The sequence below is a fragment of the Hemiscyllium ocellatum genome, chromosome 9 (genome assembly GCF_020745735.1).
Source record: "Hemiscyllium ocellatum isolate sHemOce1 chromosome 9, sHemOce1.pat.X.cur, whole genome shotgun sequence".
NCBI lineage: Eukaryota > Metazoa > Chordata > Chondrichthyes > Orectolobiformes > Hemiscylliidae > Hemiscyllium > Hemiscyllium ocellatum.
Genome location: NC_083409.1, coordinates 104177827 through 104201773, shown reverse-complemented (window position 1 = coordinate 104201773; position 23947 = coordinate 104177827). Strand labels below are relative to the sequence as shown.

The window sequence follows — 23947 nt, the reverse complement described above, 5'->3', positions numbered from 1 at the left end:
TACCTTCACTGTCACTGGGTCAAAATCCTGGAATTTCCTCCCTAACAGCATTGTGGGTTAGGCTACAGCACATGGAAAGCAGCGGTTCAGGTTCAGGAAGGCAGCTCTCCTCCACCTTCTCAAGGGCACCTAGGGACAGGCAATAAATGCTGGGCCAGCCAGCAAAGCCCTCATCCCAAGAATGAATTTTTAAAAGAATTTCCAAGTTTGTGGTTGACATAAAATTGATAGGGATGTGTGTTGAATGCAGAAGCTTCAAATGAGTGGGCAAGGACATTGCAGACGGAGTATCATGTGTATATCCACATTGCAGGAAGAACAGAGGGCAGAGTACTTGAGTAGTGAAAGGTTGGAAAGTTCAAAGGGGCATGGGTGTTCTCATTGTGACAGTGCTGCTCCCTTAACAAGGTGATGGTTGTCCTTGGTTTATTTCAAAACGGGTTGTAAAAGGCAGAGGTTCTGATTTGTCTGGGTTTAGGCCACTTTATAATGACTAACAGATACTGCCAAGGGCAACAATGAGATAAAAGGGCTTTTAGATGTTTTTAAAAGCAGTTGTACAATGCTGGTACAGCAGATTTAGTTTTAGCTGGGGACTCTGAGAAGCTGCTGGAAAAAAGGTTCCATGATTCTGCCAATGATCTTTTGCTGATCCTCTCTGCCATCTCTCTCTCCCCTGTAAGAACCTGTGCTTGAACTGACCTTTTTGCCAAGGTGTGTGTGTATGGGATGTTGCAGGAAATCCAAGTAGTTCTTTAAGTTGGGGATATCGTGCTGGTCGGGCTTTCAAATCGGGGTTATTTTAAATTCTGTTTTCTTTTGCTTGTGTTTCCTTCGGTAGTCTGTAAGTAAATTCTGTTTTGTTTCAAACTAAGTGGTTTGACCAGCTGCATCACTCCTGGAGGATCCACCTTACACCTGCTTAAAACAACCAGCAAAGTTAGGGTCTAGGCTACCTTCTTGAAATGTTTTTGAGGGGATCTGACCTACTCCATAACATTGTTTATAAGTTTGTGAAAGCTAACATGCAATTAAGATGATGAATGGTGTGTTAGCTTTTATCACAAGAGGATACGAGTCACGAATACTTGCTTCAGTTATATAGAACCTTAGTGAGACTGCACTTTGAGTATTGTGTGCAGCCATGGGCTCCTTACCTAAGTGGGAATATATTTTCTATAGAGCAAGTGCTCCCAAGCTTGCCAGACTAATTCTTGGCAGCCAAAAGAACTGCAGATGTTGTAAATCAGAAACAAAAACAGAAGTTGCTGGAAAAGCTCAGCAGCTCTGGCAGCATCTATGAAGAAAGATCAGTTAACGTTTTGGGTCCAGTGACCCTCCCTCAGGGACAACCATTGAGCGCTGAAACGAGGAGGAATGTCTTCACACAGAGAACTTTTGGAATTCACACCCCAGAAGATTTCTAAAACTCAGTTCTTGAGTAATTTCAAGACAAATTCCTCCATTTCTCTGTATTAATAACATCCAGGGATATAGGACTAAATATTCAGGTAGTTGATCAGGCGCAATCTTGACTGTTGAAGGCTAATGGGCTGAAAGGCTTACTTTAACTTCTGTTTCTATCTGTAAGCAGCCCAAATTCATTGGTAGTTCTTGCCCACACAGCACTTAGCTTGTGCCATGTCTCCAATTGTTGATGTACTGTATTCCAGTAAATATCAGATTAGGCTTAATTATGATCACTCCATGGTAATTTTTGTTCTGGAGATGTGTGTCCTATGCATCATCATTATGCTATTTGTTTGCTATTTTAGAGGCCTAGTCAGAGTCAGCAACATTTCAATGGTTCTGGAATCCCATGTCAGCCAGACCCCAGATAAGAATAGCAGGTTTCCTTCCCTTAAGAACAATAATGAACAAGATGGGTACTTAGGGCAATCAGAGTTTTAGATTAGATTAGATTCGATTCCCTACAGTGTAGAAACAGGCCCTTTGGTCCAACAAGTCCACACCGACCCTCCGAAGAGTAACCCAGCCAGACCCATTTCCCCCTGACTAACGTCCTAACCTATGGGCAATTTAGCATGGTCAATTCACCTGACCTTGCACATCTTTGTGTCTGTGGGAGGAAACCGGAGCACCCGGAGGAAACCCACGCAGACATAGGGAGAATGTGCAAACTCCATACAGTCGCCTGAGGCTGGAATCGAACCTGGGACCCTGATGCTGTGAGGCAGCAGTGCTAACCACCGTGCTACCCTATTTATGCCTGACGCTATTCCATTTATTGACTGATTTTAAAATTCTGCCAGCTTCTGTGGTGGGATTTGAGCCCTACGAGCACTAATCTGATTGTCTGCACTAGGCAAAAGTGAGGACTGCAGATGCTAGAAACCAGGGTTTAGATCAGCGTGGTGCTGGAAAAGCGCAGCAGGTCAGGTAGCATCTGAGGAGCAGGAAAAGGGCTTTTGCCCAAAACGTCAATTTTGCTGCTCCTTGGATGCTGCCTGACTTGCTGTGCGTTTCCAGTACCACTCTGATTCTCTGGACTGCTGATCCAGTGACAGTATCACCCCACCATTTTTGAAGAATAAGAGGAGTCACGGAACTTGAAATGTTAACTCTGCTTTCTGTCCCCAGATGCTGCCAGGCTTACTGAGTTTTTCAGCATTTTCTATTTTTGTTACTAGTGCTACACCCCTATTTTTCTATGAATTGTCCATTTCTTTTGCCATCCAGAGAAGGCAGTATGGGGGACAGCAAACACGAGGGGACACAACTTTAAAGTGAGGGGAGATAGGTATAAGACAGATGTCAGAGGTAGTTTCTTTACTCAGAGTTGTAAGGGTATGGAATGCTTTGCCTGCATCAGTAGTAGGTTTGCCAAGTTTAAGTGCATTTAAGTTGTCATTGGACAGGCAAATGGCCGTACACGGAACAGTGTAGGTGCGATGGGCTTCAGATTCGTATTCTGGATTAGTGGTGCTGGAAGAGCACAGCAGTTCAGGCAGTATCCAAAGTGCAGCGAAATCAACGTTTCGGGCAAAAGCCCTTTATCAGGAATAAAGGCAGAGAGCCTGAAGCGTGGAGAGATAAGCTAGAGGAGGGTGGGGGTGGAGAGAAAGTAGCATAGAATACAGTAGGTGAGTCGAGGGGGGGGGATGAAGGTGATAGGTCAGGGAGGAGAGGGTGGAGTAGATAGATGGAAAAGGAGACAGGCAGGTAGGACAAGTCCGGACAAGTCATGGGGACAGTGCTGAGCTGGAATTTTGGAACTAGGGTGAGGTGGGGGAAGGGGAAATGAGGAAACTGGTGAAGTCCACATTGATGCCCTGGGGTTGAAGTGTTCCGAGGCGGAAGATGAGGCGTTCTTCCACCAGGCGTCTGTTGGTAAGGGAGCGGCGGTGAAGGAGGCCCAGGACCTCCATGTCCTCGGCAGAGGGGGAGGGGGAGTTGAAATGTTGGGCCACGGGGCAGTGTGGTTAATTGGTGCGGGTGTCCGGAGATGTTCTCTAAAGCACTCTGCTAGGAGGTGCCCAGTCTCCCCAATGTAGAGGAGACCGCATCGGGAGCAACGGATACAATAAATGATATTAGTGAATGTGCAGGTAAAACTTTGATGGATGTGGAAGGCTCCTTTAGGGCCTTGGATAGAGGTGAGGGAGGAGGTGTGGGCGCAGGTTTTGCAGTTCCTGTGGTGGCAGGGGAACGTGCCAGGATGGGAGGGTGAGTTGTAGGGGGGCGTGGACCTGACCAGGTAGTCACGGAGGGAACGGTCTTTGCGGAAGGCGGAAAGGGGTGGGGAGGGAAATATATCCCTGATGGTTAGGTCTTTTTGGAAGTGGCAGAAATGTCGGCGAATGATTTGGTTTATGTGAAGGTTGGTAGGGTGGAAGGTGAGCACGAGGGGCATTCTGTCCTTGTTACGGTTGGAGGGGTGGTGTCTGAGGGCGGAGGTGCGGGATGTGGACGAGATGCGTTCGAGGGCATCTTTAACCACATGGGAAGGGAAATTGTGGTCTCTCAAGGAAGAGGCCATCTGGTGTGTTCTGTGGTGGAACTGGTCCTCCTGGGAGCAGATATGGTGGAGGCGGAGGAATTGGGAATACGGGATGGCATTTTTGCAAGAGGTGGGTGGGAAGAGGTGTAATCCAGGTAGCTGTGGGAGTCGGTGGGTTTGTAAAAAAATGTCAGTGTCAAGTCGGTCGTCATTAATGGAGATGGAGAGGTCCAGGAAGGGGAGGAAGGTGTCAGAGATGGTCCAGGTAAATTTAAGGTCAGGGTGGAACGTGTTGGTGAAGTTGATGAATTGCTCAACCTCCTCGCGGGAGCATGGGGTGGCGCCAATGCAGTCATCAATGTAGCGGAGGAAGAGATGGGGAGTGGTGCCGGTGTAATTACGGAAAATGGACTGTTCTACGTAGCCAATAAAGAGACAGGCATAGCTGGGGCCCATACATGTGCCCTTTGGTCTGGAGGTAGGGGGAGAATTCGAAGGAGAAATTAAGGGTGAGGACCAGTTCGGCCAAATGAATGAGAGTGTCCGTGGAAGGCTACTGTTGGGCAGTTTGGAGAGGGAAAAAAACCTGAGTGCTTGGAGACCCTGATCATGGCGGATGGAGGTGTAGAGGGATTGGACATCCATGGTGAAGATGAGGTGTTGGGGGCCGGGGAAACGGATGTCTTGGAGAAGGTGGAGGGCGTGGATGGTGTCTTGAATGTATGTGGGGAGTTCCTGGACTAGGGGGGATAAGACACCACCTCCCTCCCCTTCCTGGACCTCTCCTTCTCCATTAATGACGACCTACTTGACACTGACATTTTTTATAAACCCACCAACTCCCACAGCTACCTGGATTACACCTCTTCCCACCCTACCTCTTGCAAAAATGCCATCTCATATTCCCAATTCCTCCGACTCCGCCGTATCTGCTCCCAGGAGGACCAGTTCCACCACAGAACACACCAGATGGCCTCTTCCTTGAGAGACCGCAATTTCCCTTCCCACGTGGTGAATGCTCTCCAACGCATCTCGTCCACATCCCGCACCTCCGCCCTCAGACCCCACCCCTCCAACCGTAACAAGGACAGAACACCCCTTGTGCTCACCTTCAACCCTACCAACCTTCGCATAAACCAAATCATCCGCCAACGTTTCCGCCATCTGCAAAAAGACCCCACCACCAGGGATATATTTCCCTCCCCACCCCTTTCCACCTTCCGCCAAGACCGTTCCCTCCGTGACTACCTGGTCAGGTCCACGCCCCCCTACAACCCACCCTCCCATCCTGGCACCTTCCCCTGCCACCACAGGAACTGTAAAACCTGCGCCCACACCTCCTCCCTCACCTCTATCCAAGGCCCGAAAGGAGCCTTCCACTTCCATCAAAGTTTTACCTGCACATCCACTAATATCATTTATTGTATCTGTTGCTCCCGATGCGGTCTCCTCTACATTGGGGAGACTGGGCGCCTCCTAGCAGAGCGCTTTAGGGAACATCTCCGGGACACCCGCACCAATCAACCACACTGCCCCGTGGCCCAACATTTCAACTCCCCCTCCCAGTCTGTCGAGGACATGGAGGTCCGGGGCCTCCTTCACCGCTGCTCCCTCACCACCAGATGCCTGGAGGAAGAATGCCTCATCTTCCGCCTCGGAACACTTCAACCCCAGGGCATCAATGTGGACTTCAACAGTTTCCTCATTTCCCCTTCCCCCACCTCATCCTAGTTCCTAACTTCCAGCTCAGCACTGTCCCCATGACTTGTCCGGACTTGCCCTACCTGCCTAGCTCCTTTTCCACCTATCCACTCCACCCTCTCCTCCCTGACCTATCACCTTCATCCCCTCCTCCACTCACCTCTTGTACTCCATGCTACTTTCTCCCCACCCCCACCCTCCTCTAGCTTATCTCTCCACGCTTCAGGCTGTCTGCCTTTATTTCTGATGAAGGGCTTTTGCCCGAAAAGTCGATTTCGCTGCTCCTTGGATGCTGCCTGAACTGCTGTGCTCTTCCAGCACCACTGATCCAGAATGTGGTTTCCAGCATCTGCAGTCATTGTTTTTACCTTCAGATTCGTATGACTGGGCGGTGCAACATTGAGGGCTGAAGAGCCTGTACTGCGCTGTAATGTTCCATGAATAATAGCTGGGTGGGTGAGGTGCAAGAGATGCCAGAAGCTGTGAAACTGCACAAAGGAGTCTGAGCTTCTGTCAAGCACATAAAGAAAATTAGAAGGCAGATATTAAGTTTACTGGAAACGTGATGGTGTTTGCATTGTAGAATGCCAGGACATCTTTTGCAAGAAATTTGATAACTTGATCGTGCTATAATAAAGCAAAATACTGTGGATGCTGGGAACCTGAAACAAAAACAAAAAATTGCTCTATAAACTTAACAGATCTGGTAGTGTCAGTGATGAGAAAACACAACATGTCAGGTCCAGTGACCCTTCTTTGGACCTTGTATGTTCAACATAGTAATGCTGTCATAAAACAAAGAACTACGGATGCTAGACATCTGAAACTAAAACACAAACTCTCCCCACTGATGCTGAATTTTGCAGCAAATTCTCCTTCTGTTTGATAATGCTGTCCTGTTACCACAAGGTGGCAATAAAGCCACATCTTGAATGCAGTACATATACATAGCGACTCAAGTACAGACTGGAATTTCTTTGCATTTTGTTTCATTATACTCTTGTGAAGTGACTTAAGATGTCCCATAATGTTCAAGGTACTATATAAAGGCAAGTTCTGTGATTCTGCAATATATATTCAGTGAGAAGCTTTGCATTTTTTTTAATATATTACATTAAATTAGATTTCCTACAGTATGGAAATAGACCCTTCGGCCCAAGAAGTCCACACTGACCTTCCAAAGACCACCCAGACCCATTCCCCTACCCTACATTTATCCCTGACTAATGAACTTAACACTATGGGCAATTGAGCATGGCCAATTCACCTGACCCACACAGCCTTGGATTATGGGAGGAAACCAGAGCACCTGGAGGAAACCCAGGCAAACACAGGTAGAGTATGCAAACTCCACACAGACGGTTGCCCGAGGCTGGAATTGAACCCTGGTCCCTATCGGTGTGAGGCTGCAGTATTAACCACTGAGTCACTGTGCTGCCTTTGAATTATTGTTTTACAGATACACAGTTCCTCTGTTGTCCCTTCCAAATGCCTCTCTTGAACACCACAGACAGCACCTGGTATCAGTTTTTGTAAATCGGTTACTAACCTTAGTATTAACCATCCTCCGTTTCTCTGACCCCATGATCACTTCCATGCTATTATTGAATATTTAACACAAAATCATTGATGGCTTTCCTCATTGAAATTGCAGCTTTTTAAAAATAGCGTCTTAACCTCTGCAACTTGTTACTCACTCCTGCTCACCTTGCTATTTGTTTTGAGTCTGGCCCTGCAGATGGCCTGGTGGCTTCCCTTACCTTGAGCTGCAAACCCACTGTCAATCATCGAAGCAGTTTGGTTATGTCTGTGTCGGCACATCGCACTATCTCAGCTTTTCTACCAAACCCCTTATCCACTTTAGAACATAGAAAAATACAGCGCAGTGACAGGCCCTTCGGCCCTTGATGTTGCGCCGATCCTAGCCCACCTAACCTACACTAGCCCACTTTCCTCCATATGCCTATCCAATGCCCGTTTAAATGCCCATAAAGAGGGAGCGTCCACCACTGTTACTGGCAGGGCATTCTATGAACTCATGACTCGCTGAGTAAAGACTCGTTGCCTCTGAAGTTATGATTCCAAAGGACCCCAGGGCTGCGCTTTTATGAGCGAGAGAGACAACTGATACTGGCTTAACGTGAGGGTCACCTTGCCTCAGGTGAAGGGAGAGGGAGAGTCCTTCATGGGGGTAACCTTGGCCCGAGCAGGAATTGAACCCACGTTAGCAATACTCTGCATCACGAGCCAGCTGTCCAGCCAACTGCCAGACCATGTTGTTACCTCCGAAGGGGCCGGCTCGGTCACTTGGTTGGACTGCCGCGTTGCAGAGAAAAGCCAACAGTGTGGGTTCAATGCGTCCACCAGCTGAGGCTACCGTGAAGGACTCTGCTTCCCAACCTCACCGCTGTCCCTGAGATGTGCTGGCCCTCGGGTTGGATTTGCGAATCTGTGGCTTTCACAAGCCTCAGGAGGTAGAGAATGCTCCATCCATCGTTGAATCTGCTTAAGGTGTGGTATTCAAAACGTTTGGCTTTTCAGAACTGAGGCTGAGGTCCACTGCAGACTGACTGAACTCACTTCATACGCTGCAAAGGGGTGCTTAAATACACTGATCTGGAAAGAAAGGCATTTTTCTGGACTTCAGGATGTCCTAATGCATTTTTAACCACTGAAATTGCGCTTGGGGTGCAGTTGGTGTTGTAATGAAGGCAAATTGATAGGCAATTTGTGCACAGGAAACCTCCACAAATGGTGAAGCAGTAGTGTGCAGAATGATCTCTTAGTGATTTGGGGCTTTGGATGATTTCTGTCAGGAATGCCTGCACTGGATTATGTTCCTATATGTTTGGAATGGGGATCTGAATGCATAACCTTGGTGTTATTGTGAGCATCTGGATAGGTTTGCGATCTAGACGTAAAGAATAATATCCACAGACTGACTGCAGTGTCCACCTTCAAACTAATGGCACATTGTGAGCTGTTATGCTCTGAAATTGGCTTTAATTGCCTTGGGGCTGAAAATGTGTTGCTGGAAAAGTGCAGCAGGTCAGGTAGCATCCAAGGAACAGGAGATTCGACGTTTCGGGCGTAAGCCCTCCTTCAGGAATAAGCCATTCCTGAAGAAGGGCTTATACCCGAAACGCCGAATCCTGTTCCTTGGATGCTGCACTTTTCCAGCAACACATTTTCAGCTCTGATCTCCAGCATCTGCAGTCCTCACTTTCTCCTTTTATTGCCTTGGACCAAGTAACAAGTAGCAACCAATTCCTAGGCCACCCAGAGGTGCAGTGGTAGTGTCCCTACCCCTGGCCTGGAAGGCCTGAATTCCTCTCCCACTTGCTCCAGAGGTGTGTAATAACATCTCTGAACAGGGTGACTGTAAACTAAAACAAGTAATTCCTGATTAAATCCAGGACTCCTCAGCTGGTAGCTGTGTTCCTGCTTTGCAATTATTATTTCCAAAGTGCTTAGCGGGTGGCTTAAAGCCTTGAAGCAAGAAAAGCAAAAAAAAATCAAAGGGAAAAGAAAATATTTCATTGCAAGCCTGACTGCGTCCAGATAAAAATTAGTTACAGACTTCATGTGTTAAAGCTGATGCCTTTGCCAAGTGTGTTTCATTCTACCTGAGGTGAACCCGTTTAATAATGTGTTAACTATGGCTGAATAAATAGCAGACTCAAAGTCTAAATTAGGTCTGATGCAGTATTGAAGGAATGCTGCATTGTTGGGTGTGCCATCTTTTAGATAAAATCATAGAAATCCCCATCTCCCCTTCTCAAATAGATTTGGAAAAAAACCCCATGACACTCTGAACAACAGCAGAGGTGTCCAGAACAAAACATTTTTGATCAATTGACAACTTAAAGAAGTGCCCAGCTGTTCTAATTTATTGCATTGTTGTTTGTGGGAACTTGCTGTTTCTTCCTCATTGCAAAAGTATTTCCAAGAACAATTAGTTACACAGCTCTTTTGTTTTGGTAGAAGGTGCTACGTAAGTGCAAGTGTTTTCCTTCTTTCCTGGCACATGAAATTAACATCTGTTTTGTCTGTATACATTTGCATTGAGAAGTTTTGGATCTAGAGGTGAAGAACAATGTCTATTTACCAACCCCTTCAAACTAATGGCACATTGTGAGCTGTAACGCTCTGAATAAAAAATGAGGTCTGCAGATGCTGGAGATCACAGCTGCAAATGTGTTGCTGGTCAAAGCACAGCAGGTTAGGCAGCATCTCAGGAATAGAGAATTCGACGTTTCGAGCATAAGCCCTTCATCAGTAACGCTCTGAAATCGACTTTAATTGCCTTGGACCAAGATCCTTCAAAACTCTGCTGCTTATGTCTGAAATCATGATTAGTTGGACTTACCTATCTCACTTTTATCTACTGACTTACTTTGGCACCTGATTGTTAAGCAGTATCCAGACTTTGAAACTTTTCATGTTTTCCATTCCCTCTGTGGCTTCTGCCTAATCACTGTCCTTAACGTCGGGTTTTTATAATCCCCGTAAAACTTCTATCAGTTTTGGCCTCTTGAGCTGTTGAATTTTAATGATCATTGGCCTCAGTCTGTACTTACAGACTTAGTTATACAGCACACAAATGCATCCTTTGGTCCAACTGGTCCATGCCAACCAGATATCCTAAATTAATCAAGTCCCAATTGCCAGCACTTGGCCCATATCCCTCCAAACCCTTCCTATTCATATACCCATGCAGATGCCTTTTAAATGTTGTTGAACCACTTCCTCTGGCAACTCGTTCCATACACATGCCACCCTCTGTGTGACAATGTTTCCACTTAGGTCCTGTTTATATCCTTTTCCTCTCGAATTAAACCTATGCCCTCTAGTCTTGACTCCCCTACCGTGGGTAAAAGACCTTGCCTATTCACCTTATCCATGCCCCTCATGATTTTATAAACCTCTATAAGGTCACCCCTCAGCCTCTGTCACTCCAGGGAAAACAGCCTCAACCTCTCTGTATCGCTGAAACCTTCTAGTGCCAGCAACATTCTTGTAAATCTTTTCTGAACCCTTTCAAGTTTCACAACATCCTTCTATAGCAGGGAGACCACAATATTCCAAAAGTGTCTAACCAGTGTCCTGTACAGCTACAACATGACCTCTTAACACCTATACTCAATGCACTCACCAATGAAGGCAAGCGTGCCAAATGTTGCCTTCACCACCCTGTCTTCCTGTAACTCCATTTTCAAGGAACTGTGCACCTGCACCCTAAGGTCTGTTTGTTTGACACTGCTGCCCAGACTCCTTCCAGTAAGTGTATACGTCGTGCCCTGCTTTCCCAAATGCAACACCTCACATCCATCTAAAGTAAACCCCATTTGCCACTCTTCAGTCCATTGGCCCATCTGATCAAGGTCCCTTTGTACTCTGAGGTAACCTCCTTCATTGTCCACTACATTTCCAATGTTGGTGTTATCTGCAAACTTAATAACAATACCTCCGTATTTACATCCAAATCATTTATATAAAATGATTAAAAAGCAGTGGACCCAGCAATGATCCTTGCAGCACACCACTGGTCACAGGCCTCCAGTCTGAAAACACTTCTCAATCACCACTCTGTCCACAAGATTTGTGGAATTTCCACAAGATGGCTTTTTGGAGCAGCTTCTGATGGAGTTCACTAGGGAACAGGCAGTACTGGGTGGCCTGGTAGCACAGTGTTTAGCTGGGTTCAATTTCCACCTCAGGCAACTGTCTGTGTGGAGTTTACTCATTCTCCCCGTGTCTGCGTGGGTTTCCTCCGGGTACTCTGGTTTCCTCCCACAGAGCTGAAAAATGTGTTGCTGTAAAAGCGCAACAGGTCAGGCAGCATCAAAGGGGCAGGAGAATCGAGGTTTCGGGCATAAGCCCTTCTTCCTCCCACAGTCCAAAAATGTGAAGGTTAGGTGAATTGGCAATGTTAAATTGCCCATAGTGTTAGGTGAAGGGGTAAATGTAGGGGAATGGGTCTGGGTGGGTTGCGCTTCGGCGGGTCGGTGGAAACTTGTTGGTTTCCAACAAGTAAGTAATCTATTGGATTTAGTGTTGTGCAATAAGGCAGACTTGATAATCGTGCTTAAGGTGAAGGAACCCTGAGGCAGTTTGAGAGGGAGAATATAGGATCAGAGATAACGGTGTTACAACTGAATAAAGGCAACTACAGAGGTATGAGGGAGGAGCTGGGTAGAATTGACTGGGAGAGGAGCCTAGCAGGAAAGACAGTGGGACAGCAATGGCAGGGATTTCTGGGAGTAACTCAGGAGACACAGCAGTGATTCATCCCAAGGAAAAAGAAGCACAGTACAGGGAGGAAAAGGTAACCATGGCTGGCTAGGGAAGTCAGGAATGTGTAGAAGAGAAAGGGCAAAGGGCAGTGGGAAACCAAACGATCGGCAAGCTAACCTAGACTATTCGTGGGCAATGAAGCAAAACCGATGGAAAAGATTAAATGTGATGGTGAGATAGCCAGTAATATAAAGGAAGACTGTAGGAGCTTCTTTAGATGTATAAAGGGTAAAAGAGAAGCAAAGTGGACATTGGGCTGCTGGGAAATGATGCTGGAGAGGTAAGTGGGTAACGAGGAAATGGCTAAGAAGCTGAATAATTACTTTGCGTCAGTCTTCATGGTGGAACACACAAGTAATATCCCAAAGATTCAAAACTGTGAGGGGGCAGAGCTGAGTGTGCTGGCTATCACCAAGGAAAAGGTGCTAGAAAAACTGAAAGGCATGAAGGTGGGTAAATCACCTGGACCAGATGGACTACACCCCAGAGTTTTAAGGCAGGTAGCTGACGACAATATTCTGTTCTGGAATTTCTTTCTAAAATCTCTAATATTTTCTTCCGTGGCTCAGAATCAAGATTTATTTGAATGTTTCTATGAAATGACATGCAATTATATTGCACTTAAGGTGCATAGAATTAGTTTGGTAGCTTTGAGATAAAGTATATTGCCATATATTGTAGGATTAATGCACATGGGAACATTGAAACATCTGGGAAATATTCTTGAGCCAGTCCCCTCCTTTTTGTAAGAGCAAGAGGGTCTAAATAGCTCTGGTCTGTCTCTGCCATTTAGTAAGGTCATGACTGATCTGACTGGCCTCAGCTTTACTTTCCTGCCGTCTAGAATCTAAGTTAGGTTTAACAATATTAAATGACTTTGTCCTTCATTACACACTCCGAAAGAGAATTCGAGAGCCCATCCGAGAGTCACAAATTTTCCTCATCTATCTTAAATGGGACAAGCTTTATTTTTAAACTCTGCCCTGGTTCTGATCTTTCTAAAAGGCGAAAAGTCTTCTCAACGTCTGGCCAATCAGCCAGCTGAGTATCTTTTATGTTAAAATAATCTCTCGTTCTTGTAAACTCCCATGGATACAGGCACAACCTGTCCAACTTGTGCTCATAAGCTAACCTCGCCATGCCAGGAATCAATTGAATGAATCTTCTCTGAGCTGCTTCCAAAGGAACTGAATCCAAAACTCTACACAGTACTGTAGATGTGGTCACACCAACATTCCATGCAAATGCCACCGAGCTTCCCCAGTTCTTTTTTTATTTCTTTTCCTTTGCAGTAATCAACATTCCGTTTGCCTTCCGAATCATTTGTTGGACCAGCATGTCGATTCTTTGTTGCGTTTTGAACCTCCTCTCTCCCCCTCAATAATGCACAAAGTTATAAAAATCTCTAGCATTCCGATTTCAGAGCGGAGGGGTCCAGCTTGCAGGATGGGAAACTGAAACCTTTGTTTTCAAATCTCTCCATGGTCTCCCTCCCTCCCTATTTGTGTAACTTCCTCTGGTACATTTCTCCGTGTTCTGTCTGTTCTGGCCAATGGTAATCACTGCAGCATTCAATTGCTCTCGAATTTCTCCCCGTGAACCCCTCTTTTCCTCTTTTTCTTCAGTTAAGACACTCCTTAAAATCCATCTCCTAAACCAAGGTTTTGGTCTTCTGTCCTAATGACCTTTTCACATGATTCCTGTGGTGTGCTTCACTGATATATCTTGGGATGTTTTATTCTAATGAAGATGCATGAGCTGCCAGAGGAAGTGGTGGAGGCTGGTACAATTGCAACATTTAAAAGGCATCTGGATGGGTATATGAACAGGAAGGGTTTGGAGGGATGTGGGCCAGGTGCTGGCAGGTGGGGCTATCTGGTTGGCATGGATTAATTAGATTGAAGGGTCTGTTTCTATGCTGTACATCTCTGACTCTATGCATAAATGTAACTGAACAGCATTCAGGAGAGGAAGGAATATTGACCAACATCGACAAGGAAGGTGTGGCAGCCCCAGCCTTTCACAGCTACAAGCATCTAATTTTGGAAAAAGGGCAGCTCCTTGAGAACTGTATGCTATTTAAAAGAACCCTGCAACAAAAAGAGTACTTTTATAGGTAAATTATTGCTAATAGAAAATGTTGCTACTGTTGACTGAGGGATATATGTTGCCAGGGTACTGATGAGAATTCCCCAACTTTTTTTTTGAAACAGCAACAGCCACTTAAAATGCCTATTATTCACAGTTCTTTAGCTACATTATTCCACAAAGAAATTATTACTTTTGAGATCCATATATCTCAAGAACCCAGCACGAGTGTGCATCTGTTTCACGGTGATGACATAAGGGACACAGTGGAGTTACATTTCAGTAGCACAGCCTCAGAGTCTTGTTGATGAATCATGTTCATGATCGAACATTCGGATTTTCCATCCTGTTGGAGGTCCAGTCAGTTCTTAAAAAGTCTGAAAGATACTAGAGTGATGTAGGAAAGTCGTTATATTTTGAAAATAACATTTGGCAATAAAGGTTGTCAGATGTTAACTTGATGCTGTTTTCTCTTCCCCAGATATCTTATACATAAGACCATAAGACATAGGAGTTAAGTAAGGCCATTTGGCCCATCGAGTCCACTCCGCCATTCAATGATGTTGATGTGCTTGCATACTGAAGAGAGGAGTGAAAACTGCAGGAGCCTGGAATGATTTTTTGCATTGTACCCAAGAGCAGAATGAAAAAACTGCTCTGAATTTCTCAATCCAGCCCCTCCTTTTTAAAAAAAAAAACACCTTGTCTCTTGCCAAGACGGAGATTTCCATTTCCCACACTGTATTCTTCAGGTCACTCCAAATGGACTTGCTGAATCGGTGCCAGTTGTGTTGGATGTCTGAATGTTTATTTCTTGTGAATTTTGTGGATAGATGCCATTTGGGAAATGGGCTAGTGCTGTGAATACTGTCATTGACGGCAATCCCAATAAAGAAAATATCAGTCATGTTTCTGCTTCACGAAGAGTACTTCAGACATTGATTAAAACATTTGCACAAATTGCGCTTTTTATATGCTCGGGTGCGAAGTGCTAATGGATGGGGGCTTTGGGAACAACAAAGAGCAATCCAGCATAGGAACAGGCCCTTCGGTCATCCAAGCGTGCACCGACACATTTTGTCCTTCCACACTAAAATAGTCTTCACTTACAGGATCCATGTCCCTCTATTCTCTTCCTATTCATAAATTTGTCCAGGTGCTTCTTGAATGCTGCTGTTGTGTCTGCTTCCACCATCTCCTCTGGCAACACATTTCAGGCCCTCACTACCCTTTGTGTGAAAAGCTTGCTTCTCACATCTCTTTTAAATCTCCTCCCTCGCACCTTGAACCTGTGTCTGCTGGTAATTGACCCCTCCACCCTGGGAAAAATCCTCATAATTTCCACTCTATCCATGTTTTCACAATCTTGTAAACTATTAGATGGTCCTTCAACTTCATGCGTTCCAATGAAAACAAACGCAGTGCTTTAAATTTTCTTCACCACTAAAATCTCCCATACCAGGCAGCATCCTGGTAAACCTATTCTGTACCCTTTCCAAAGCATTCACGTCCTTCTCTTGGTGGGATGACCAGAACTGTAAGAAATATTCCAAGTGTGGCCGAATTAAAATTCTGGCTAGTCTATCCTTGTACTGCATGCCCCTTCCAGTGAAGGCGAACATGCCAAAGACCTTTTTTTTTACTATCTTATCTACCTACGCTGCCACCTTCAGTGATGTGTGGACCTGCTCACTCAGATCCCACTGCATATCGATTAATCCTAAAGGTTCTGCCATTCACTGTATAATTTCTACCTGCACTCGACCTTCCAAAATGCATCACCATACATTTGTTGGGATTAAGCTCCATCTACCTTTTTTTTTGCCCATGCCTCCAATTGAGATCTATATCCTGCAGTATCCTCTGACAATTCTCACTGTCTGCAACTCCGCCAATTTTTGTACCGTCCGCAAACTTACTAATTAGACCAGCTGCGTTTTCTTCCAAGTCATTTATGTAGATCACAAACAATAGAGGTTCCCCATAATGATGATGAGGGATGCTGAACGAGGTATGTTGTTTCCACTACTCTTTGAAATGTTGAATTCCAGAGACCATTATAATTTTTTTTCAAGAAGGCATCTTCTTCCCTTTAATTCACTTTCCTTCATATCTAAGTGTGCATGTATGGGTCTGCTATCTGACATGGGAAACCTGTTGTGACAAAAGGCTTGCTGTGTTTCAGCCCTTTGTGAACATTACAATTGTAATCCTATCGACAGTGTAGGAGCTACTTGAACTTTAGAATAGAAATTTCTACTCCGTTAACCGCAGCCACTGTGAAGCCTCCCTGCTGAAAATAGTGGGGCATTTGTCAATTGAAAGTATGACTTCAGTGAGACAAGCAGCCAGTTGCAATATACATCTCTAACAACTTTTCAAAGTTCCTCAACCTCTCATAAAGGTGTCTTTTCAGCTAAGAAGTGACAAGTTTCAGCATTATCCTGTACCTTTTTTTGTTTTTGAGGTGTTGGTTAATGGTATTTTTGGTTAATGGTTGAGCTGGGAATGAAAGCAGGTGATCATTATCTCATCTTAACTAACTTTTCAGGAGCTCTGGTGGATATGTCATGGAGCACAAATCTCATCAACCAGCCTCCCCTTCCTGTGGTAACCCTCTGCTGCCTCACATTGCTGGAATTCAATGCAATGCCATTCTGGTTATATTTGAAAATTCACTGGGAATCTGACCTTTCCGATTACTTCTGAACTGCAAAAATATTGTCCTCCCATGTTGACCATCTTCATATGTTGAAATCAAAACTCCAACACTCATTTCATTAATTTTCTTGTCTCCTAAAGCTGAGAAATTCTTTTCCACCCTCAATCTAAATCTTCTGTTTACAAGCTTAAGGTTTGTTGTCTGCATTAGCTAATCCTGATTGTCTGGTCTGCACCATCTCGGAATTATTAATCAGTCCGTGCTGGAGGAGTCAGTTTAGCCCATGATGCTTTCAGAATTATCCAATTAACTGTCTTACTCTGGCAATGTTTCCTAATCATTTGAAAATGTGCTATCCTGATCCTGTTAAATCTTGCTCCATCTCGGTGGCTTCTCAGTTATTTTTTTAAAAGGCATTGTAGCTACAGCACACACTTTGATTCTGAAGTGTATGTTCAAGTTAAGCTAGATGAGTCCACTGAAGCTTGAAAACAGTGTAAGTGGAAATTGGATTGGCTGTCAGACCTTGTGGAGTATTATTTAGTTGAGAAATGTGATTACCATTGTCCAGGCTATAGGTTTGGTCTGTCTTAATTCAAGTAAGTTGGAGTACTTCAGGAAGGTCAAGAAGATGTGAAAACAAAAGTAGCCCATTCAGCCCACTCTGCTATTCGATGAGAGTTTATTCTTTCGGCCTGACATTTCAGCTGGACTTTTATGTGACCACTGACCAAGCAGCACATTGTGTGACTAAGGCAGAGATGTTTAGCAGCGGCAATAAAGTAATGTGATGCTGAGACAGTGAGCCATGGAATTATATGTGGGGTCCTTTGTGTCTCTACTGCTGACATTAACAGATGACAGTGTGCAGCAGTCAGTATTCTTCTGGAGAAAAACCTTCCACTTTTCAATCTGAGGTAAGCCATTACTTCCTGAGCTGGCTGTGTGCTGTGACCAGCAGATGCAAAATTCTTTCTTGTGAAAAGAACACGCTCCTACTTTGTGATTTGCTGCTGCATTTTGGTTGGAAGATGAGAATTTATATTCGGAATGAGCAAGCTTCTTTCGACTCATTGCATCAACCCCACCTTTGGGGTGGCATGGTAGTTCAGTGGTTAGCACTGCTGCCTCACAGCACCAGGTTCCCAGATTTGATCCCAGCCTTGGACGAAGGTCTGTGTGGAGTTTGCACATTCTCCCCGTGTCTGCTTGGGTTTCCTCTGGATGCTCCGGTTTCCCTCCACAGGCCAAAGATGTGCAGGTCAGGTGAATTGGCCATGCTAAATTTCCATAGTGTTAGGTACATTAGTCAGATGGAAATGGGACTGGGTGGGTTACTCTTCGGAGGGTCGGTGTGAACTGTACGGGCCAAAGGGTCTGTTTCCACACTGTAGGGAATCTAATCTAATCGATTCACTTCATTGCCTTAGTAGGAATGATATGTTGATGCTGGTGGGAGTGCAGTATAAATTTACCAACATGAGCTCTCGACTCTTAAGGATTAAATTGAGAGGAGATTATGCAATATCGGGTTGCATTCTCAGAAACTCAGAAGATTTGAGAGTGATTTGAGCAAACTTTCAAGATATCTCTCTCTACCCTATTTCACTGATGATCAGTCTAGGCTAAGGTTAAAAATTATAGCCAGACCATAGCCAATGACAGTTAAGAAACTCATTCATATTCAAAAGATGGCAGAAGTTTGGAACACTATTCTGCAAGTAGTAGTTGGTGTTAATTTCAAATCTGAGATTGCTAGAATTTTGTCAAACAAATGCATTAAGGATGAGAGCTGAAAGCAGTTATGTTGGTCACGTTTTTTTCCATGGTCTTGTTTAATAACAGCAGAAAAGCTCCAGGTGCTTAAATGTCTTGTGTTACTTAATCCCCTCCCCCTCCCCCTCCTGAAGTAGCCACCACCCAAGCTTGCTCATTGCATACATCATTGACTTCCCTCCCTTTAACGTTCCATAACACTCTCAAATTCACTCATCTGTTTCTTAATTCAGATGTCCTCACTTTAACTGCTTTGAGTTAATGCCTGACTGCCAGATGCTGTAGCCTCAATCTCAGTGTAACATCATGTACAGGCCTTTCTTGGGTAGATTTCAAGACTAACTTGCTGGATTGGTTCATTAGTTTAGTGGAGCTGCGCTAGATATGTTTACATTAGACCAGGATGTGTGTTTAAAAGTGCATTCATACTGCAGCTACACCATTGGTATGAAGTGGTTTCCTTTAAAGTGCGTTAGTAATATAAGTATAGCCTGAATCCAATGGCATCCACTTTACTCCTCTTAAGCATTACTTCCATGCAAAGCTGAAAGCTTTCTGCTTCAGTGGGAAGTTTGTTGTGTGGAGGCACTGTAACATAAACTGAATATGATGTTTGCAGTTCTGTAAGTGCTTGTGCATGTTCCAGGCTAGCTTTCTGAAAGTGGTCATTGTATCCATCTAAAAGACTGCATGAAGGAAGATCTGGTGCTCTCGCCTTACAAATCATCTTGCAAAAGCTGTGCTGATGCCTTACCTAATTTCCACGGTGTTGATGGAGAGTCAACACCATCCATTCCGTATCTGAATACTTGAGAAACTCTGTGAAGTTCTTTTGCATTGTTGATGTAGAAGTACTGCGTTATATAATGAAATAAAACAAAGAACTGCAACTGCTAGAAATCTGAAACAAAATTAAATTGCTGGAGAACTCAGCTGCTCTGGCAGATCTGTGGAGAGTAAGCAGTTAATACTTTGAGCCCAGTGACCTTTCTTCAGAACTTTTATCACAGAAAAAGTGTTATGTATGCTGATGTCAGGAGTTGGGTAGGGAAAAGGAATGTGTGGGTAGATCGTCATCGAGCCTGGAGAGAGAGTGGGGAGGGGAATGTTAGGCAGTCAAAGGGATTGTTGATAGGGAAGAAGAGAAGCTATATTAGTGATATTGGGGACTGAGTGGGTGAAAGTAGGTTGGCTGTGCTGGAAGTCACCTATGGCATGACAGGATCTGGGATTAGGGACTGGGTAAAAGACATGGAAGAAAGTGTTCAGCTCTAAAATAATTGAACTGCATATTGAGTCCAGACTTTATTGCAAGTAGCTGTTGGCTAGACATTGAAGACTTTCATTGTATACATATTTTCACATGACTTGTCTTGGGTAGTTCATGATTATTTGGGAATGGAGATTAAGAAAAATATTTGGAATCAGACAAGTTTGTTTTGTTCAGTCAGAAGATGTGGCTGGCACAGCTGAGGTTGATATTTGTTCATTCCCAAGAGCCTTTAATGTCGTGGTGGGCTGCTCTCTTGAACTGTTGCAGTAATAGGAAGGGTGTAGTGGGATATGGGCCAAGTGCTGGCAAATGGGACTAGATTAGGATATCTGGTTGGCATGGACAAGTTGGACTGTGGGGTCTGTTTCCATGCTGTCTATCTCTGACTCTATGGCTTGTGGTAGAAGTGCTTCCACAGTACTGTCTGGGAGAGAAGGTCTGGCCTATTGATGGAACAGCAATATTTCAAAACCAGAATGGCTTTGAATTGGAGGGAACTTGCAGGTTTTGGTGCTTTTGCATGCCTGCTGTCTTTCTAAGTAATGGCAGTGTTGTTGAAGTAGCCCAAACGAATAGATCTTGCATGGCGTGCACATTATACCCACTGTGATCCGCTTGTGGGAATGAGTAAATATTTGATCATTGATGGCATGCCAGACCAGCTGAATGGTGTGTTTATTAAGTGTTATTGGAGCTACACCCATCCAGGCAAGTGGAGAGTATCCCATCATATGACTTAGTCTGCTCCATTATAGATGATGGGTAGACCTAGAGGAATGGGGAGGTGAGTCTGCCTAGTTTCTGACCTCTTGTAGTTTCTTGTGTTTATATAGTTAGACCAATCTCTGGTGAGAAAACACGATAGTGTGAAAGATTGTTGAGTGAGGTGATTCCAATTCTGAACAAGGGTCACGGGACCTGAAGCGTTAACTCTGATTATTTTTTCTCCATTGATCCTGCCAGACCTGATGAGATTTTCCATTAATTTCTGTTGTGAATAATTTCAAACTTGAGTTTATATGTAGGGCAAAGTGAATTAGTAAGGCACAAATTTTACAAAGTTTGAATTGACCAGTGAAATCTTACGTACGGTTTTGGGAGCTCCCATTATAGAAATAACATTAAAGCTGTTAACAATATTTTTTGAGGTATTAAGAGGCAAGTTTGATGAGTGTGGTTGACGTGAAAACTAATTTACCAAAGGTGTTTAATGAAGTATCATAATCTTAGTAACATCACAGCCCGTGGGATTATAGAGACAATGCCAGTGGGATGCTAAATTTTCGAACAATAAAAGGTGATGGGTGTTTGTAGTAAATGATTGTTTTCAGATTCTATTGGTTGGTCCCAGTATGCCTTGCCAAAAAAAATGTTCTTTTCAATATATACTAGTGGCTTGTATGGCATAATTACAAAGTTTGCAGTTGGCACTAAATGTATTAAACAATGGGTAAGAAAGTAATATATTTCAGGATGCCAAGAGTCTATAGACAGACCAATGAAATTTGCAAACACATGGTAACTGTGGTACTATGAAGAAGGTGGCCCATGTGTGCTTTGTTTGACAGAGTAGCAAGCAGGTAAATCAGAATCAGTCAGAGGACCCTGCAATTTCAAATTCTGTCTGTCCCACATTTGCTGCTATAGATCTTCTGGTAGCAGGTGCTCTCCCTCCTGCTTTTGTTGCTTCTCGAGGTTCGGATTCTCTGAACAAGTAGCATTGTCAGGAGTGAGAGAACCTGCTGTTGGAACTCAAAGACTGGTCATTCCCAGACAGTCCTGCTGTTGACTTGCAGGAGACTTCCCATTGCACACTTCAATCCATCAACATCTCTGGAACCAGGAGGTTTCTGATGAGAAGAGGGTGGCACGGTGGCTCATTGGTTAGCACTGTTGCCTCACAGCACCAAGGACCTGGGTTCAATTCCAGCCTCTGCGACCATCTGTAAGGAGTTTGCACATTCTCCCTTTGTCTGCATGGGTTTCCTCCCACAGTCCAAAGATGTGCAGGTTAGATGGATTGGCCATGCTAAATTGCCCATAGTGTACAGGGATATGTAAGTTAGATGGATTAGCCATGGGGCATGCAGGGTTACAGGGATAGGATAGAGGGATGAATGTAGGTGTGATGTTGTTTGGAGAGTTGAGCCAAATGGCCTGTTTACACACTGTAGGGATTCTATATAAAAAGAAAAGACTTGAGAGAGAAAGGACCGAGGAAAGTAGGCATCAAAGTGTGAGACACATAAACAGTTTAAGTATAAGCAACAAACAGTCTTGTATCAGTTACTAAACGCAGGCAAACCAAGCTTGAAAACTAGTAAAACCTGAACTTGAAAAAAAATTGGCACAAGCAATAGCTGGCAATTCCAGAACTGTTTTGTTGATAAGTCTATAATGTGTAATTACGAGAGGTTTCATGGGCTTTACAGTGCAGGCATATTCAAGTTTGGGTGAAAAAATACAAGAGATTCTGGAGGAAAATTCGCCTGCTGAAGGTGCAGTGGTGAATTGATAAATTCCTAGGATCAGGCAGGTATAGCGATGTTTGGTGGAGGGGAGCTGACTGAGGTGGATGATACCTAAGGGTATGCTCAGCTGTAAATAGCGATTGGTGTTTAGAATTCAAATTGGAGAGAAAATGTTCAGGGCGAATGGTATTCTGAACTCTGTGTTAACTGCTTTGGTAAGGATTGAGTTAGTGAAAATGAAAAAAAGGCCCCTAAAAATCAAATGACAGTCCTCAGTAAAATTAAGCAATGCAACAGTTTTTTTTTCTCTCAAAAAGGGGTCTCCAAAATAAAGATTTCTTGTTCCTTGGATTTGGAGTTATGTTTGCCTCAGTCTTTGAAAGTGGCAGGACATGTTGAGAAGGTCTTTAAATGACACGTGGTATTCACATCTCAGCGTTACCATTGACCAGAAACTGAAATGGACCAGCCATATAAATACTGTGGCTACAAGAGCAGGTCAAAGTCTAGGAATACTGTGGCAAGTAACTTGCCCAACGTACAAGCCAAAAGTGTGATGAAATATTTACCACTTGCCTGGATGAGTTCAGCTCCAGTGACACTCAAAAAGCTGACGTCATCCAGGGCAAAACATTTAACACTTGGCATTCCATCTACTACCTTCAACGTTCATTTCCCCTCACCACTGAGGCACAGGAACAGCAGTGTGTACCAGCTACAAGATGTACTGTCATAGCTGTCCGGCAGCACATTTCACAACCATGACCTCTACTGCCTAGAAGCACAAAACCAGTAGATACATGGGAACACTATCACCTTGGAAGTTCCTCTCTTAGGCACAGAGCATCCTGATTTGGAACTGTACTGCTGTTCTTTCACTGCCCTTGAGTCAAAATTCTGAAACTCCCTTCCTAAACAACATTGTGGTCACCCTACATTCAAAGGACCGTAGCGATTCAAGACAGCTTGCCACCTTCTTGGGGTCAACAGGGGCAGGCAAAAAGTGCTTGCCGAGCCAATGATGCTCACATCTCATAAATGAATGAAAAAGAGATCCTTGACTTATACATAGAAGCCTAGAGTGCAAAAGCAAAGAAGTTGTGTTAAACCTTTAAACAACATTGATTAGGCTGTCGCTGATGTATTGTCTTGCATTCTAGGTATCACACTTTTGGAAGTTTGACAAGGCTTCAGTAAGAATGCAAAAGGGACTTAGTAAAGTAGTGTTGGGATGTGGGACTTCAGATCTGTCTCATGGTGAGAGAACACAAGAGTACTCCTCCAGGAGCGGAGAAGGTTAATGGAGGTGTTCAAATTAGTGAATGATTTTGATACAGGAAACAGTTCCGAAGCATTTACTTTTTTTTTAGATTAGATTAGACTTAGTGTGGAAACAGGCCCTTCGGCCCAACAAGTCCACACCGACCCGCCGAAGCGCAACCCACCTATACCCCTACCTAACACTATGGGCAATTTAGCATGGCCAATTCACCTGACCCGCACATCTTTGTGACTGTGGGAGGAAACCGGAGCACCCGGAGGAAACCCACGCAGACACGGGGAGAACATGCAAACTCCACACAGTCAGTCGCCTGAGCCGGGAATTGAACCCGGGTCTCAGGCGCTGTGAGGCAGCAGTGCTAACCACTGTGCCACCGTGCTGCCCAATTGTTAGAAGGGTTTCCAACTCGGAGGTTGTTCTTTGAACGTGCTTGTCA

General features: G+C 44.4%; 1 protein-coding gene across 2 annotated transcripts in view; it reads left to right on the top strand.

Moving 5' to 3' along the window:
• The window catches only part of zzz3 (zinc finger, ZZ-type containing 3), a 125847-nt gene that overhangs the window by 50166 nt on the left and 51734 nt on the right, over positions 1–23947 (top strand). The window lies entirely within an intron of this gene.